The following is a 17,571-nucleotide window of genomic DNA, read 5'->3' on the forward strand; positions in this document are numbered from 1 at the left end:
CTTTTGAATATGAGGCATTAAGTTGTGCATGAGACTAGGTGAGTTTGATGAGCTCACCCTTGATGACCCTTGAGCCATTTTCGAGGTGCTCAAAATCCTCAAGGAGTCTAGCATGAGCAACTTCAAGCTTAGCATTTTTCGTTTCAAAAACATTGGCCACCTCAAGAGCTCTATCATGAGATTCCTTCACTCTAGATAATTCTAGAGCAAAATTCTCCTCAAGAGATTCCTTGGTGGTTTGTTCAAGTTCAAGAGCTTGAGAGAGGTCCGCAATCTCATTAGCGTAATCACGCTCATGACCTTCCATTTTATCAATGGCGACCTCATGCTCCTCAAGACGAGATTCCAATTCATCAATATATTTCTTGCCCTCAATAGCAATAGACACGATTTCCATGAAGTTGGAACGAGCAATGTTATTCTTAAGAAAAGCTTTAAAAATCATTTCCCCCTTAATTTTTAAGGAGGCAACATCATCATTCTCTTCATCATAATCAACATCATCATCACTATTGTCATCAACAATATCATCACAAGATATCTTGGGATTCAAAGTGGGAGATACCTTTGAAGCCTTAGCCATAAGGCAAAACGCAATCGATGATGATGTAGGATCCCTTGAGGCACCTTTCAAGACCACATCTTGTTCCATGGGGTGTTGGATTTCCTCTACATTGTTAGCACAACGATTCGAGGAAATAGATGCATTTTTATCATGACAACAAGATATAGCAAGCACATCATTATGAGATTTAGTAAAGCAATTTCTACATGATATGCAAGGACTATCAACACAAGCATGTGAAACATTTAGAGAGCTCGAAGTGTTGAAGTCCAAATATGGAGCATTGCAATAAGGTAGTGATGAGGAATCATCAACGATAAGCACACTATCATCATTGCAATGAACACCACTACTCACCATATCATTACCTTGTGACAATCCACATGTAGGTGAAGTAGAAGAAGTTGAGAAAGCAACACGGCCGAAGGTGGAGGGAGAACAATCATCCCCACAAAACTTGGACATGCCATATTTATCTTGAAGCTTTGTCCACAACTCATGAGCATCCCGAAAAGGCATGAGTTGGAAAATAACTACATTGCTCAAAGCATCGAAAAGCACATTAGAAGCTTGAGCATTGAGATAAGAGTTTTTCTCATCCTCTAAAGATAATCTTTGGGGATTCTTTGAAGGAGAAAAACCCATATCTACAATTCGCTCTAAATTTGGGTCCATGACCCTAAAGAGATTAAGCATGCGAATTACCCAAACATCAAATTTTTTGCCATCAAAACTAAGAGTGTCAGAGAATCCTAAACCCCTAGTCGTCATCCTTACTCTCTAGGCGACTAAGCCCTATAAAGAGAGATGAGGCTCTGATACCAATTGAAAGATCGTGGATGTCGCCTGGAGGGGGGGGGGTGAATAGGCGCTTTAAAATAATTACGGTTTAGGCTTGAACAAATGCGGAATAAACCTAGCGGTTAATTTGTCAAGCACCAAACCTACAACAACTAGGCTCACCTATGTGCACCAACAACTTATGCTAAGCAATATAAACTACTAGGTGATAGCAAGATATATGACAAGAAACAATATGGCTATCACAAAGTAAAGTGCATAAGTAAAGGGTTCGGGTAAGAGATAACCGAGGCATGCGGAGACGACGATGTATCCCGAAGTTCACACCCTTGCGGATGCTAATCTCCGTTTGGAGCGGCGTGGAGGCACAATGCTCCCCAAGAAGCCACTAGGGCCACCGTAATCTCCTCACGCCCTCGCACAATGCAAGATGCCATGATTCCACTAAGGGACCCTTCAGGGCGGTCACCGAACCCGTACAAATGGCAACCCTTGGGGACGGTCACCAAACCCGTACACTTTGGCAACCCTTGGGGGCGGTCACCGGAACCTGTCAAATTGCTTGGGCGATCTCCACCACCTAATTGGAGACCCCGACGCTTGCTCGGAGCTTTACATCACAATGATTGAGCTCCAAACACCACCAACCGTCTAGGGCGCCCAAGCACCCAAGAGGAACAAGCTCAAGGGTACCAAGCACCCAAGAGTAATAAGCTTCTCAACTTGTAACTTCCACGTATCACAGTGGAGAACTCAAACCGATGCACCAAATGCAATGGCAAGGGCACACGGAGTGCCCAAGTCCTTCTCCCCCAAATCCCACCAAAGCAACTAATGCTAGGGAGGAAAATGAGAGGAAGAACAAGAAGGAGAACACCAAGAACTCCAAGATCTAGATCCAAGGGGTTCCCCTTAGATAGAGGAGAAAGTGATTGGTGGAAATGTGGATCTAGATCTCCTCTCTCCTTTCCCCCCAAAACTAGCAAGAATCCATGGAGGGATTGAGAGTTAGCAAGCTCGAAGAAGGTCAACAACGGGGGAAGAACAAGAGCTCAAGAGATAAGGTTCAATGGGGAAGAAGACCCCCTTTTATAGAACTCCTTAATCCAACCGTTATGTGCTCAGGTTGCGTACTAGCGGTACTACCGCTTAGCACGGTCAAAACAGCCAAAAACACGAGCTGTAGTTCTACCAGAGAGGTAGTACCGCTTACTGCTTATAAGAGGTACTACCGCTCGGGTGGAGAGGTAGTACCGCTCACCGCATATAAGAGGTACTACCGCTCGGGTGGAGAGGTAGTACCGCTTACCGCTTATAAGAGGTACTACCTCTCTACTACCACTCTACTACCGCGAAACTCAACACGAAAAAGGCGCATCCCCAGAAGCAGCGGTACTACGCACGGCACAAGGCCGCGGTACTGCCGCTTACAAGCGGTACTACCGGTCTAGAGAGCAGTACTACCGCTTGAGGCTTTCAAGAACACAATAGAGAAAATAGAGGATGCAATAAAGCCTAAACTGCCACAACTTCTGCATATGAGCTCCGAATTGAGCAAAGTCAAGCTTGTTGGATAGATGACGATGAGTAGCATCCAACAACGAGTGATTATAGTAAGAAGAGGTAAGGGAGGTATGCCTAAGAAATAGAGGAGTGAAACCTCCAAAATAGAAGAACCGACATAACCTCCAACATCGAAAACATCATAGAAGATGCACGTGAACTCCGTTTTCGATGAAATCGAGCTTGTCATGAAAATGACCATAAGCTCCAAATCTCACAAGGAGAAGAACCAAACAAGAACCAATAAATATGATGCAAGGATGCAATGGTTTGAGCTCTCTATGAATGATACGATCAAGCTACTCATTGAGAGCCCCCCTTGATAGTATGGCAATTGATCCTATAACCCGGTCTCCCAGCTACCACCATGAGACCGGTAAAATATAAAACCTATCAAGGGCAAACCTTTGCCTTGCACATAGTCCACTTGATCTAGATGATGACGATCTTGACTCCCTCAAGTTGGACCACCTATCTTGATTGCGTTGGCTCGACGAAGACTAGTTGATTGCTCCCCCATACTCCACTATGGGTGAGCCACTCTTTGGCACATCTTCACAAGTCCATTGACACCACAATAGACATCAAGCTTCAAGGATGATCTCTTCGTGATGCTCCACTTGAACTTGCATACCACAATCTTGATGACAATCACCACTTGATGTCATCCTCTCCATGGTTTGTATGATATATTCCTCTTGATGCAAGCCCATGGAAACATACCATACCATGAGATCACTTGATCCCACTTGGTACATCTTCTACGCTTTGTGTGTTGATTAACTTGAATAACTCTTTGTACATAGTCTTGATCAACCTTGAATCTTTCCAGCTCTCTTCATTTGGATGATGTCTTGAAGGTATACATGAACGATCACACCATCTTCTTCTTCAAGACATACTTGCAATAAGCTCAACACTCACATGACCAATCTTTGGATAATTCCTTAATAGCACCTTGGTCCACACATAAACTACTTGAAACCAACACATGGACTTCAAGACATGCCTATGGACAAATCCTTCAAATATAACTCAATGCAAGCATTAGTCCATAGAGAATGTCATCAATTACTAAAACCACACATGGGGCCACCGCATGTCCTTTCAGTGATGAAATGATAGAGGGCATCTACAAATTGTTGCATGCAATCTTCACGTGACTTGGCGCCGGTGCACGTGATGATCGGATCTTCTGTGTATGGACGTTGCGAGTACATTCATAGTGGTATCATGTTGAAGAAATTATCGCATATTTTAGCTAGGATTCTAGTCTGCCTTGTAAACTCATTTTACTGGATGGTTATTAGAACGGGTCATGTTGAATTGTCATTGATTGGTTCATGTTTTCTCTTGCGTTGAAGCAGACTTCCCATTTTGACTTGAAATGAATTTGGCGCCATGTGCGCCTCTCCCTTGTTCACAAAAAGATTCTGAACTTGAAGTACATGATAGTTTTGGTGATCATCAGTTTGTTCTGTTGTATATGTTACATGCTATAGTTAATTGTTGTTGGAAATGTGATGAAGCCACTCGGTGACTACAAGTGCATGATAGCAGGTTTCTCATTGTGATTTGAGTGGCACGTACCCAGGGACGTACTTCCGCCGATGATACGTGGGATCGTGATTCGGGACCATACCACAACGACCGTAACTGCACTACAATAACCACTAACCACACACGCGAACACAACCTATTAGCCAATTAACATCGAATTAAGTGGTGTTCAGAACCAACGGAAATGCGGTGCCGGTTGTAACACCGAGTAAAACAGCATCCAGAATCAACGGAAAAAGTGGCGCTACATGGCGATGCACGTGGTCACATCACAGACGAAAATCTCCTCCAACATTGTATGCATGCACATGACTACCACTCAGAGTCCACCGTCCAACAACACGTGACTAATCCTAACATTGGCAGCCTAACGAAATCACAGACCAAATCACAACACACACCCACAAAACGTACGCTCACAGGTCCCCCAATAATACATGCATGCGCCATGCATCCATTAACCAATTTTGAACAGCATAAAAACTCCTAAGAAACCACAAATAATTACCAGAAAGCTTTGACAAAAAATCATAAGCAGGCACCATTTATTATCCTTGTGTATAAATGTATGATCAAACCAATTATTTGGTGAGATTTTAGGATACATTTTAATATGTCCCCCTTGTCTTATCTTTTTAGAATCAAGAAAAAACTAAATATAACCATACATTTGACATTCTTAATTACAATTCAGTTTTGAAAAATGGAATTTCACTAAGGCCCTAGAGAAAATCTAAATGGGAAAATTATGCTATTCCACAACCTCTCGAAAGTTGCATTTTCAGTCGTTCAACATTTTGTTATAATTAATATTATTTCACGAAAAAATAGTTATAATATTATTTATTATTCAAGTGAATCAAAATGAATGTTTTCCTAATATTGCCAATTGGAACGAAAATATTTCATATTTTCGTATTACTACCAGTTCTAGGCTTCAACATGAGAAGTACTAATTCCCTAGGGATTAAGAGAGCATCAGCGCACTATTAAACACCACAAACTTGCTCACGAAATTCTCAGAAAAGAACAGTGTACATCTGGGAAGAGCAAAGGTAAGCTCACATACATCTACAATAGTAAATACTGCGGTAAATTTTTCCCAACAAGTCCATTTACACATTTTTTGAAAATGCAGGCATGCTCCCGGCCTCTGCATCATGATGATGCATACGACCCTCTTATTAAAAATCCAGAAAGTATCGTCATAAAGGTCTTACAGCTCGCAAACGGAGCAAAACAAAGTAAATAAAACGGGAAATTACAAGCGGACAAAGACAACCGATACGGTAATAATAAGGATAAGCTCTCTAGACTCCTATCCTGTTATGCGTACGCCATCCGAACCGGTTGAATATAACCCGAGCCACCATCTCCCATTGATTGCACCCAGTAATCAAAGGCTCCCTAGAGCCCATAGGAGTGAGTAAGGACCATGTACGGATCCAAGCTGTAGCTCTGAAGATAACCTGTAAAAAAGTTAAGTTGTGTTGTCTGTTAAAAATGATATCATTTCTGCAGTTCCATATAGCCCATAATAGCGCACATATTCCAATCTGAATACGAGCTGCCGTGATTTGTTCAACCCCAGCTTACCACGTCCCGATTGATATTAAAAGCTATATGGATCGTTCTCCACAGTAACTTGGCAAGTGTGCATTCAAGAAATAAATGTTGTATTGTTTCATCCTGAGCACAAAAACAACACCACGAATTTCCTACCCATCGCCTCTTAAGTAGGTTATCCTTTGTGAGCATTACTTGCTTGTGGACAAATTACATAAAAATTTTAATCCGCAAAGGAACCTTAACCTCCCATATATGTAGTGACCTTAAGAGGGGGCCAGAATTAATCAGATCCGTATAAAAAGATTTCATCGTAAATATCCCATTTTTAGTTAACTTCCATTGTGTTGAGTCCGGCAGGTCGGAGAGTCGAACTTCAATCAATCTCCGAACCAAGTGCATCTAGGCTGTCCATCTCTCACCCACTAACGTACGTCTGAACTGGATGTTCAAGGGAATAGTTTTAAGGATGGTAGCTACGTAATCCTCCTTACGTTGCACAATATTATAGAGGGTAGGATATTGTAAGGCCAAGGGCGTCTCCCCTAACCACGTATCCTCCCAAAATCTTGTTGACATCCCGTTGCCAACCAAGAATTTGTCCCTACGAAAGAACATGTCTTTCATTCTCATAAGTCCCTTCCAGAACGGCGAATCAGTCGGTCTGATGGTAGCCTGGGCTAGCGTTTTCGAGTGCAAATACTTATTGTGCGGGATTTGAGACCACATGACCTCCGACTCTGTCTCTAACCTGTACAACCATGTGCTCATAAGGCATTTATTCTTAATTTCCAAGTTCTCAATACAGAGACCCCCTTGGTCTTTAGGTCGACAAAGGATATCCCATCACGCGAGACGGTATTTCCTCTTGGCCTCGTCAGACTGCCAAAAAAAGAGATCTAAAGAAATCAAGTCGCTTTCGGGCCCCTTTCGGAATTTCAAAGAACGAAAGTAGAAACATTGGCATGCTAGTCAGTATTGAGTTAATCAGAACTAGCCGACCTCCATATGACATCAGCTTGCCCTTCTAGCAGCTGAGTTTTTTTCAATTCGTTCTTCAATACATTTCCATTCTTTATTGGATAGTTTACGGTGATGAATCGGAATACCCAAGTAACTGAATGGTAAAGCACCTAATTCGCTTCCAAACAATTGTCTGTAGGTATGTTCCTCGTCTTTGACCTTCCCAAAACAGAACACCTCGCTCTTATGAAAATTAATTTTTAAGCCAGACAATTGTTCAAAGAAACACATGATAAGTTTCATGTTACGTGCCTTAGCCATGTCATGTTCCATGAATAAAATAGTGTCATCAGCATATTGTAGAATGGACACTCCTCCATCAACTAGATGAGGAACTAGACCCTCTACATGGCCATGCTGCTTGGCCCTGCCAATAATGACGACCAACATATCTGCCACAATATTGAACAGAAGAGGTGACATGGAATCCCCTTGTCTCAACCCCTTATGTGTCTGAAAGTAGTGACCGATGTCATCGTTCACCTTAATTCCGACACTACCTTTCTGGACTTGAGTATCCACTTGGTTCCTCCAGGTTTCACTAAAACCCTTCTTGCGCATTGCCTGCTGAAGAAAAGGCCATTTTACTTTATCATAAGCCTTCTCGAAATCCACTTTGAAGCTAACCTCGTCTAGTTTCTTCGAGTGAATCTCATGGAGCGTTTCATGTAAGACGACCACTCCTTCTAGTATGTGTCGTCCCGGCATGAAAGCTCTCTGACTAGGTTGAACCACTAAGTGAGCAATTTGTGTCAATCTATTGGTTCCTACCTTTGTGAAAATTTTAAAACTCACATTCAGTAGGCAAATGGGTCGGAATTGTTCGATCCGAACCGCCTCATTCTTCTTAGGTGACAACGTTATCGTACCAAAGTTTAGGTGAAACAACTCCAAATGGCCATCGAAAAAATCGTGAAACATAGGCATAAGATCATCTTTAGTGATATGCCAACATTTCTTATAGAATTCAGCTGGAAACCCATCTGGTCCCGGTGCTTTATTCGACTTCATTTGGGTTATGGCCAGATGAACCTCTTTTTCAGTAAACGGTGCAGAGAGAACATCGTTCTCTACTGCCTGTAATTGAGGTACATCATCAATCACAGACTCATCAAGAGACACCGTGGATGTATTCGGGGGGTCCAAAAAGGTTTTTATAATAGTTGGAATATACGCTTTTAGATTTTCATGCCCCACTATTGTCCTCTCGTCCTGTTCAAGCTGTATGATCTTCTTCTTCCTATGTTTATCATTTGCAACCATATGGAAGAACTATGTGTCGTCGTCTCCTTGGACAACCTTAAGCGTTTTCGCACACAACGCCCACTTGAGCTCCTCCTCTCTCAGGAGAGCACGTAGGCCTTGCTCAGCCCCGAACTTGGTTCGATGCTCATTAACAGAAAGGAGAGTGGTTTCAGCCTTTACATCTAGTGCCTCAATGAGTTGAGTAAGACGCTCTTTTTCCTGCTTATAAATTCCACTCTCATTTCTGGCCCAACCTCTCAGAAATTGTCGAAGGTGTCTAATTTTATTCTGCCATCTCTCGACATGTGTCCTTCCCGTAACTGGCTTAGCCCATTCGCGTGCAATCATCTCCATCAATCCTTCTCGCTCAAACCAGCTTTGCTCGAAGGAGAAGATATTTTTATTTGCCACATGGGTAGCCTCGCCCGAATCTAAAAGGATTGGTGTATGATCCGAGATCGCTCTCTGCATTGCATGGACCGACACCAACGGATATTTTTGTTCCCACTCCACACTAGCAAGTACCCTATCCAGCTTTTCATAAGTCGGAACAGGTAACGAGTTGGCCCATGTAAACTGTCTACCGGTGAGCTCAATTTCTCTCAAATTGAGGCTCTCGATAATCATGTTAAACATCATAGACCAACGTCCATCGAAATTTTCATTATTCTTTTCTTCTCTCCTCCTAATGATATTAAAATCCCCCCGACTAGTATTGGCAGATTTTCATCTCCACAAATCCACACTAGATCGGCCAGAAAATCAGGTTTAAATTCAGGTTGTGCTGCCCCATATACAGCAATTAGCGACCATCGGAACCCATCCAATTTTGATCTTACCCTGAATTTAACCGAAAAGTCTCCCTGAACCACATTAAGCACCTCTAACGTCTCACACCGTACTCCTAGTAAAATCCCGCCGGATCTTCCTCTAGGAGGTAAAATGTGCCAGTCAAAATTGATACCACTTGAGAGGGTTTGAAGGAATTGGGATGTGAAATTATCTCATCCAGTTTCCAAAAGTGCAATAAAATCTAAGTGATGCTCTAACGTTGTTTCTGCTAAGAATCTTTGTTTAGCCAAGTCCGCTAGACCTCTGCTATTCCAAAAGAGTCCTTTCATAAGTCATCATGAATTTTTTTCTTAAGCTTAACTCTAGCACTTCTGCGTACTACCAAAGTAGGATAAATTTTCCGCTTCCAGGGTCGTTTGGGCTTCTCCTCAACACCCTGCGGGACGATAGTATTATCTATGACAGAAACTGCATCCTCCATCAAGAGAGGCTCTACCGTACCTGTGTTCTCCAAATCCTCCTCATCCTTAGCCTTGACACTTGGCGACAGATTATTGCATATATTTGCGAGATCATTAATTCCTAAATTATTCATGTCATTGTCATTCATAGGTTGGATAGAGGTAATATTACGAATGATCTCAGAAGCCCTCTCCGCTTCCAAGTCTAAAATATCATTAACAGATTTGACGACCTCTGTTTCATTTGATCCCAAAGAAATTCGTAAGTCGTTTGCCTTATCAACTATTTCATTCTCAGAGAAGTGTAAAATCGAGCAACTTTTATCAAAAGACGCACCTGCAGTAGTCTCGGCATGACGAAGCATGGCGGCCCTCTTGGCACGCGCTAGCTGCAGGTCGTCCGCATCCGGCTGTCCCTGGATCCGGTTGCTGACACGCCTACCGGCCGACACCAGATCCGCTATCCTGCGAAAAGCGATGAGCTCCTCCGTCGTCCTCTCTCGAGGGGTACGGTCAGGACTCCCACGCCCTCCCTTATCGTTGGTGAAGGAGGGTAGGGCGTAGTGGAGCGGACCTCAGCTGTAGAGGTCAAGGGTGAGTGGGACCGTGGAGACGCCTGCTCACTGGTCCCGTCCCCCCTTTCCCCGTAGAAACCATCGTCCCCTGGCCAACCTGCAAGGCACAATCTCGCGGAGGGGTTACGACACGGGACTCCTTCCCACACCTCACCCCCAGCTCGCCACTCTGGATGGTGGGGTCCTGTGGAGGGGTTACAGCACGGGACTCCTTCCCGCACCTCACCCCCAGCTCGACCGGAGACGCCGAAGTGAGAAGAACGCCAGCGACCTCCTGTCCAGGCGCCCCTCCCACCGAAGAGAAGTCGGGCGCATGTAACTGGGTGCTAAGGGCTTCCTGCCCACGACCCCCATACCCGCGGCCGACCCATCAGGGTCCACCCTCGCACCGGGTGTAGACTCTGCAGTCGTCACCTTGCCGGCCAGACTCGGCACTGGTGGTAGCTCAAGCTCTGCTGGGTCGTCTGCCTCGACCCTGGTGCTCCATAACCGACTAGGAGCGGACCCCGGTGCAAATGAACCAAAGCGAAGCGTGTTCATCGGAGTAGTGGACGGGGGCGCCTCTTTGGTAGAACTATATACCTTATCTGGCTGTGTAGTAGGCCCCTTGTACGACTCCGGTAGTGTATCATCGCCCCCCTTATCCTGATTCCCGGGCGCGTCGCCTCCCTCAGTCGTATCCATGTCCCGTGTCCCGTCCCCATCCTGGGAAACTGCAGTATCCTCGATCTCAAGCTCTAATACATAAGTGACTCCAGCATGTGTTCATCTGACCACATCTGGTATATGCTCAACACTCACAACACTGACCAATAACCTCGCAACTCCTTGTGCATGAGTGAATGGCATGTCAACCTTTTCTATCTTACCAATCATAGCACCCAAGCTCCAAGCAATCAAAAACTGCTTTATCCATTTAGGTGGCGCGCCATAGAAACAAATCCACACCTTCTCCAAAGGTGTACCCTCCGGTTCCTCCTGCTTCCACTCATCGAAAGCGATAATGACATTGGTGCTTGTGACTCTGCACAGACCCCACTTAAGAAAATGCATCTGATCCTCTTTAGTTGGAAAGTCCACCTTATAAGTCCGACTTTCTAACTGTTCCAGATGCCATTGATAATTACATGGCACTAAGTCACGTAGCTGTCTCACGATCTGACCTCGGTCAACTGTCCATTAGTAACTCTGATTACTGCCGGGAAGGAACTCTCAACCATCTGCGATAGAGGGTCCACCTCTGGTGTCTCAAAGAACATCAACTCTTTACAACAGACCTCAAAAATGTTAATACCAGGCTTAGGACCGAAGAGGAGAGGGTAGGCCCCGGTCACATGCTGTGAGCGTTGGCAATAGTCACAAAGTTTATTCATACACTCTGCCACGAAATGACCTGGTTCACCACATCTATAGCAAGGCAACTTTTTCTTCTTAATCGCCCATTTAGAGAGTTTTTCTCCCTCCGCTTTCTCCGACCCTTTGTCAGACGCGCCATCCCTAGATTTAGTCTCTCCAGAAGTCACCGGAACCTGCACTGCTGCCAAAGCCCTAACCGCGTCAACTGCCGCCGCGGGTGGCGTGGATGGGTCTCCCACCTCATCCGCTACGTGCTCGATCTCCTCCCCCGAAGCCATATCCGTAGCAGGTGCTGGTGGCGGTGGGTAGTGTCGAGGCGGTGGTGGGCGTCTCCCTCTCCCACCGCGGCGATATCCACCTCGGAAGCGATCCCTGGATCCGGCAACACCTTCAACAAAATTACCGGGCGGACCTTGAAAATGTCCGGTGTCCTCATCATTATGCCGATTATATCCACGGCCGCCACCGGACAAAGATCCACGGTGTAGTCCCTCACCATATGCATCATATCCATCGTCTCCCCACTGCCCGTATCGGTTGAAATTCTGTCCGTCTTTGTTGTAACCACTATATCCACCACGCCCTTACACGCTGCGACCCCTTCCTAGGGCCGGCGCCTTAGCTGCTGGTAGCGGCACCACTTCATCCGGCTGGCGCGCGTTTGGTCTGGGCACATGCGTCGGCACCAGAGAACCAGATGCATCGCCCCCCCTGCCGCGTAGAGGACGAAACACCCCGGCCGATCCCGACTCAGGGTTGCACCCCTCCCCCCGCCGCTGGCCTTGGAGGGGGGAAGCCGCCCCGTCCAACACCGCTAACCCCACCACTAGGCGGGGCACCACGGCCAACACCACCCACAGGCAGGGCACCGTGGCCAACAGCACCAGCGCCAGCGATCGGCGTAGCGGCATGACCGACCGCGCCCGTGGCGGCAGCCCTATTGGCCAGCAAAGTTCCACGACTAGCCCCGCTAGGAGAAAAAGTGCCACCGGCGGGAGCTGGGCCTCGCTTGACGGGCGGCGGCCCTTGTCCTGCCATGCCGCCAGCATACATGATCCTCCTTGCCCGTCCTGTGCCGAGCGAAGGAAAACCCGGACCTGGAACCCTAGACTCGCTCGTAGAGACGACAAGCAGCGGCGATACATGCACGTATGTCCGATCGGGATGGCACGAGGCTTGGGCCTCTGGCTGGGCCTCGCCCGCGCCTGGAGGACCCACGACCATCGTAACGTCCGATGTTGCATCCAGCTCAGGCCCACGGCCCAATAACGTGTTCAAACGAGTCCGTCTGGCCGCTCGAACAGCGCTCGCCGATCTCGCCACTGGCGATCTAGGCGGCGGCGGTGGCCGGCCAATCTTGCCTTTCTTCTTTCCACGTGACAAGAGTCCAATTTTCCGGCAAGAAATCTGACAACGTTACCGGTTCTCTCATTACCTTAGGAATCGGTCCGCTCCATGGCTTCATGGCTGGTTTGGAAGTTTGAATTTTTGAACAACGCCGATTGGTCGTGATCTTGGGCTCCGGCAACGAAACAACACTCTGCGAGGCCAGGGGCATTCCGGCATTCTTCATGGGGACATGACCCTCCACTTGCTCTTCGTCGTCGCTCTCCAGAAGCGCCCAAAACCGTCCTCCCGGTCGTGTATGAACCATCGGCTCCATCAGATCAATCATCTCCGGTGCCTTCGGGTGTAAATCCAGCTAAATCCAGCTGCAGACATTCGCCAACAATCACGTCATAAACATCAAGTTTGAATTTAATACCTATCTCAATCATGTCGGTGTCCGGGAGAAAATCACCAGCGAGGACGTCGTTCTCCAAATCGAGAAGAGCAATCCATCACGAACGTGGAGTAAATCGAAGACGTCCTTCCATCCAAATGACCGGATCCGTCTCGTCGGAGAAGATCGCCCGCCATTGTACCCATCGTGCCTCCTCCCGTCCGATCTCACCATGCGGCAGGTCGCCGCGGTCATCACCCGATCCCGTCGGCCCCTCCTTTCCTCCCGACGGCGCCGCCGCTAGGGGACTAAGAGAGCACATATGGATCTGATGTGCGCCTGCACCTCCGCCTGGCGAGGATCGAGGAAGCGGCGGCGGTAGTCCGGCCGCCTCAGGTGGCCCCTTCTCCGCCTCTCCCTCTCTCATCACTCCTCAGTCCATTTACACATGGAATCAACCAAACTAAAAAAGCAAATGTAAACTACGCGAACCTAGAAAATCATTCATCACGCATGACGAATTTGAGATACAACCATACATGTAAGGATGGAGGTATTTAGTATGGGATGAATCGAAACGGGAAGATGATACCTCACCGCGTTCTGCAGTGACGGCCGAACGGAATGACGCCCATGCTCCCCGGCGTGGGACAAGGAGACGTCCCTCAGCAGCGCAGACCAGTGCACTAACATTGGACACTACAGAAGAGGGCGCCGCCTCCGCGCGCCGTCATGGACCAGGACGTAGGCGATGGTCCGAAACCGAACTTGGCGTCCGCTTGCCAAGGAAGGTCACGGACAACATGTTCCCTGCACTGCGTGAACCCGAACACGTACATCATGCACAGACGACGCAAACGGAGATTACCCGCCACAGTAGCGACGTGAGCTTTGCCGAAGCACACCGCCCACGGCCGACCCGCACCGATCGACACGTTTCATGAGCCACTCCATGGCCTTGCTGTGTCAGCGTGCCCCGTGCTCACCGTCGCCATGGCCTCGCCAGCTCCGGTGCAAGCCACGCTGCGCGCCGTCGGGACCTCACCGATCGCTGGCACCATCACGTCCAGTCTCACTGTCCGGGAGACTCCTGCAGCCATCACCTCCAGACGCGAACACCCTCATCATCGCGCGCGCCTCCGTGGACATCCGCTGGCCAAATCAAGTAATCAACCTCACTTGGAATTCCGCTGCAAAGGCCTTATCGGTGATCAGCAAGAGGCCACGGAGACTCACCTCACTTGGAACATGATATCGTGCTTGGAGCGGCTGCCCACCTCGTCTTCCGTTGCCGATGGCCGGTCGTCTTCCTCTGCTGGTCGTGCCCAAAGCTCGAGCGGTGAGAGAAGACCCTAGGCAATCAAGGCAGCAAAACACTCAATGTACAGAAAAACTCCAACACAAACAAAAGGGGAAACAAAGAAATAGCAAACAAACCAAATCACGACGCAAAATCCGCCGTGCATCCAGAACCAGAAAACGGCAAGGAGCGGCCACATGCAGAACCAGAAGATCCTACAGAACGGCCACCCCGACAGAACGACCGATGATGAGAGGCAGGAGCATCCTCCATACGTACGGATCGACCAGACACAGCAGCCGAGGCAGCAGAATGGCCCGAACCACCACGTCGGCCAACCACAGCATCCCGCGAGCGAGAAGGCCGCCCCGGACGCCGCGGACCATGGAGTTAACGCATGCGACACTGAGGAAACCTACCGCAATAATATGGCAAGAAGAGCGACCTATTTATAGCAACAACAACGGTAAGACGGTCCGTAGATTTACAGGACAAAAGCGGTCACGATAGGCGGCCAGATTTCCAGATTGATCGGCGACAGCGGCACCGCTAAGAAACAACAACAGAGTCTAGATTAAACGATCAAAACGGTCGGCACCGATGAAAAAAGAGCGGCAGGCTCTAGAACTAACGACCAGAGCGGCACCAAAAGGAACACGTACGCAAGGAAAACTCGAGAGAACCCGTGGAAAGCGGCACCGATTAAAACAAACAATACCAAGCTGCAGAACCAACAGTGGTCAAACCGACAGCGACAAGGACATCCAGGAGGAGCGATCGTCGCAGCGCCGCTGTCCACGGAATGCAAACATACCAAAAAAACGCTAAATTTACGGTAAACTTACCAAGATAAGCCGCACCCTAGTTCAAAAAATTTGAAACGAAAGATTGAAGCCACCACGCGTTCGTACACAGCCAGGTACCAAAATAATACACGTGCCCCATAGGAATTTACCCAAAAGTCTTTTTCATCCAAGTGGATGAATCTTGGAGCGAAAAAGCTCCCGGATATAGAGGCTTGGGTATTTACTCTTCCTACCAAGAGCAAAAACCATCTGACTTATTTGTGCTTCTAGTTAGAAATGTGCAATATAAATTTCTCGGCAGTGTAAAACCAGATTTACAATATTCTTTACTACGAAATATGCACAAGTTTCAGTTTGTGCTCGCCTTGGCAACTAGTTCTTTGGGCATTGATCAATGTTCGTTTCAAGCGACCACCGCTGCTCTTCGTAGAGATGCATCACTAACTTTAGACCTGCAACTTGGGCTTGAAAGGCAGCTCATGCCTCCCTCCCCTTACTAGCAAGTACATCAAAATCAGAAATTAATTTCGGCCGCTGTCTCCATCAACCTCACAGCCTCACGAAGTCATGAAGAGCATTGGCCTCAAGCCCGACGCAAGTCATCCAGCACTTTCCGCGCATCCACCGGAAGCTCGCCAAGACGATAGAACTCCTTTACGCCACTTCACGAAGAGCAATAATCCGGCTAAGAAACTACTCTACTACTATGATGCAAGGTCGACTCAAATTAGTTGAGTTACGTAGGCTTACAAGATGGAATCCGAAAAAGACTTCGCCAGGTCGATGTTTTTCTCTTTATCTCCCGCTAAGGGCATTTCTAACGGACCCCTTATATCAACTTAGTGGTATATTTAATTTTTACTTTACTACATTTGACCACCGATCCCAAAGCTAGTGGAGTATAATTTTTACTCCTTCCCTATCCCAAAGCTAGTTGGTCTATGGCCATGGGTTAAGTATCCCTTTTCAGGATAGTGTTGAGGCTCATGGGGGTTCCATTGATAGACGGGGTCCTGCGAATCCCACTAGTAAACAGGCTCTGCGGCTGCCAGCCTGCCACGGGCTGAGGTGCTGGCTCTGGTTCCTCTTCTTGGGGCGGCTCCAAGCCCTATACTATTGTACCTGCTCGAGGAAAAATCAAACAAAGGAGGCGCATGCAAGGTAATAAATAGTCTCACGACTGCCTTGACTAAACACCAAGTTATACCGAAATTGTGGCGTGTCATTGTTAATAAAATCATGCCCAACCATGCTAGTGTAATCAAGGTGTCTAACAGGTAAAAACTTCTCCTCAGCCTCATCATGCCTAATAAAAATCTTAAAATGTCAATGCGAGAAGCATAAATACCACCATAAATAACTCCCTTCAAGAGGTTAGTGTGTAACTATCGAGCAATCATGCCATCCAAACTCAAAGTTCTATCACTATAAAGAGCATGGCGCAAAATAACAAGATCAGGCGAGCTGGGTGATCCACTCTCCCACCGTCCAGTCAAACAACCCCCGGCAAATAATGAGTAATAACGCAAAACGGGGAAATACAAACTAGCAACTCTAGCCTCATAAACTCCTCTCGTCTCCCCAATAGTAACTTCGGGTATAAAATTTGTAACGTCACGAGGGTGTGAATCTATAGGGCTGCCCTCAGGTGGAATCAAACAAGCCTCACAAAACTCATCAAGTGTCATCTCTCTAGGAGCATTATATAAGTTGAATGTAACAGTGGGTGTGATGTAGGGTGGAAACCCTAGGGCCGATCTTTCACAAAATGGAGGGAATCCCATGAAGAACACGAAGAACACGAGGGGGAAACACGAGGGGAAACGAAAGGAATCACTCAAATCAACAAGAAACGATCACACATGTGCTAGATCCTCGAAACACAAAGAGATACACGATCCACGATCTACAAAGGACGATACAAACGGTAACTAGTTCATCTTTGTGAGGAGGTCTTGAAGGGGTCCGCCAGTGAGGGGGTCTTGAATCCAAGATGGATCTTCTCCGTAGAGGCCGCGGTCTCTCTCGATGGAGTAGATCCGGATGGATGAGCAAAGCTCTATCTCAAGTGAGCTAAACCTATGCTAACCCTAACTAGGAGGAGGAGGGGGTCTATATATAGTCTAAGCCACGAAGGGGTAAGTGGGAAAGGGATACATGGACCTCTGGCCCGGTTAGGCACGTGCAGGTGCCGGACGTCCGGGCTAGGGCCCGGATGTCCGGGGCTTCGGGACG

The 17,571-nt window shown here is 47.3% G+C and overlaps 1 long non-coding RNA gene across 1 annotated transcript; it reads right to left on the reverse strand.

The window, feature by feature from the left end:
- Positions 1-9,871: 9,871 nt before the first annotated feature.
- Positions 9,872-14,946, reverse strand: LOC125548681 (uncharacterized). Its single transcript, XR_007301142.2, has 4 exons — positions 14,668-14,946; positions 14,467-14,582; positions 13,309-14,382; positions 9,872-13,219 (listed from the first exon to the last, which is right to left on the reverse strand). It is a non-coding gene; the product is annotated as an uncharacterized LOC125548681 (long non-coding RNA).
- Between the last annotated feature and the right edge of the window lie 2,625 nt (positions 14,947-17,571).

The sequence above is a fragment of the Triticum urartu genome, chromosome 3A (genome assembly GCF_056163025.1).
Source record: "Triticum urartu cultivar PI428250 chromosome 3A, HENAU_Tu73, whole genome shotgun sequence".
NCBI lineage: Eukaryota > Viridiplantae > Streptophyta > Magnoliopsida > Poales > Poaceae > Triticum > Triticum urartu.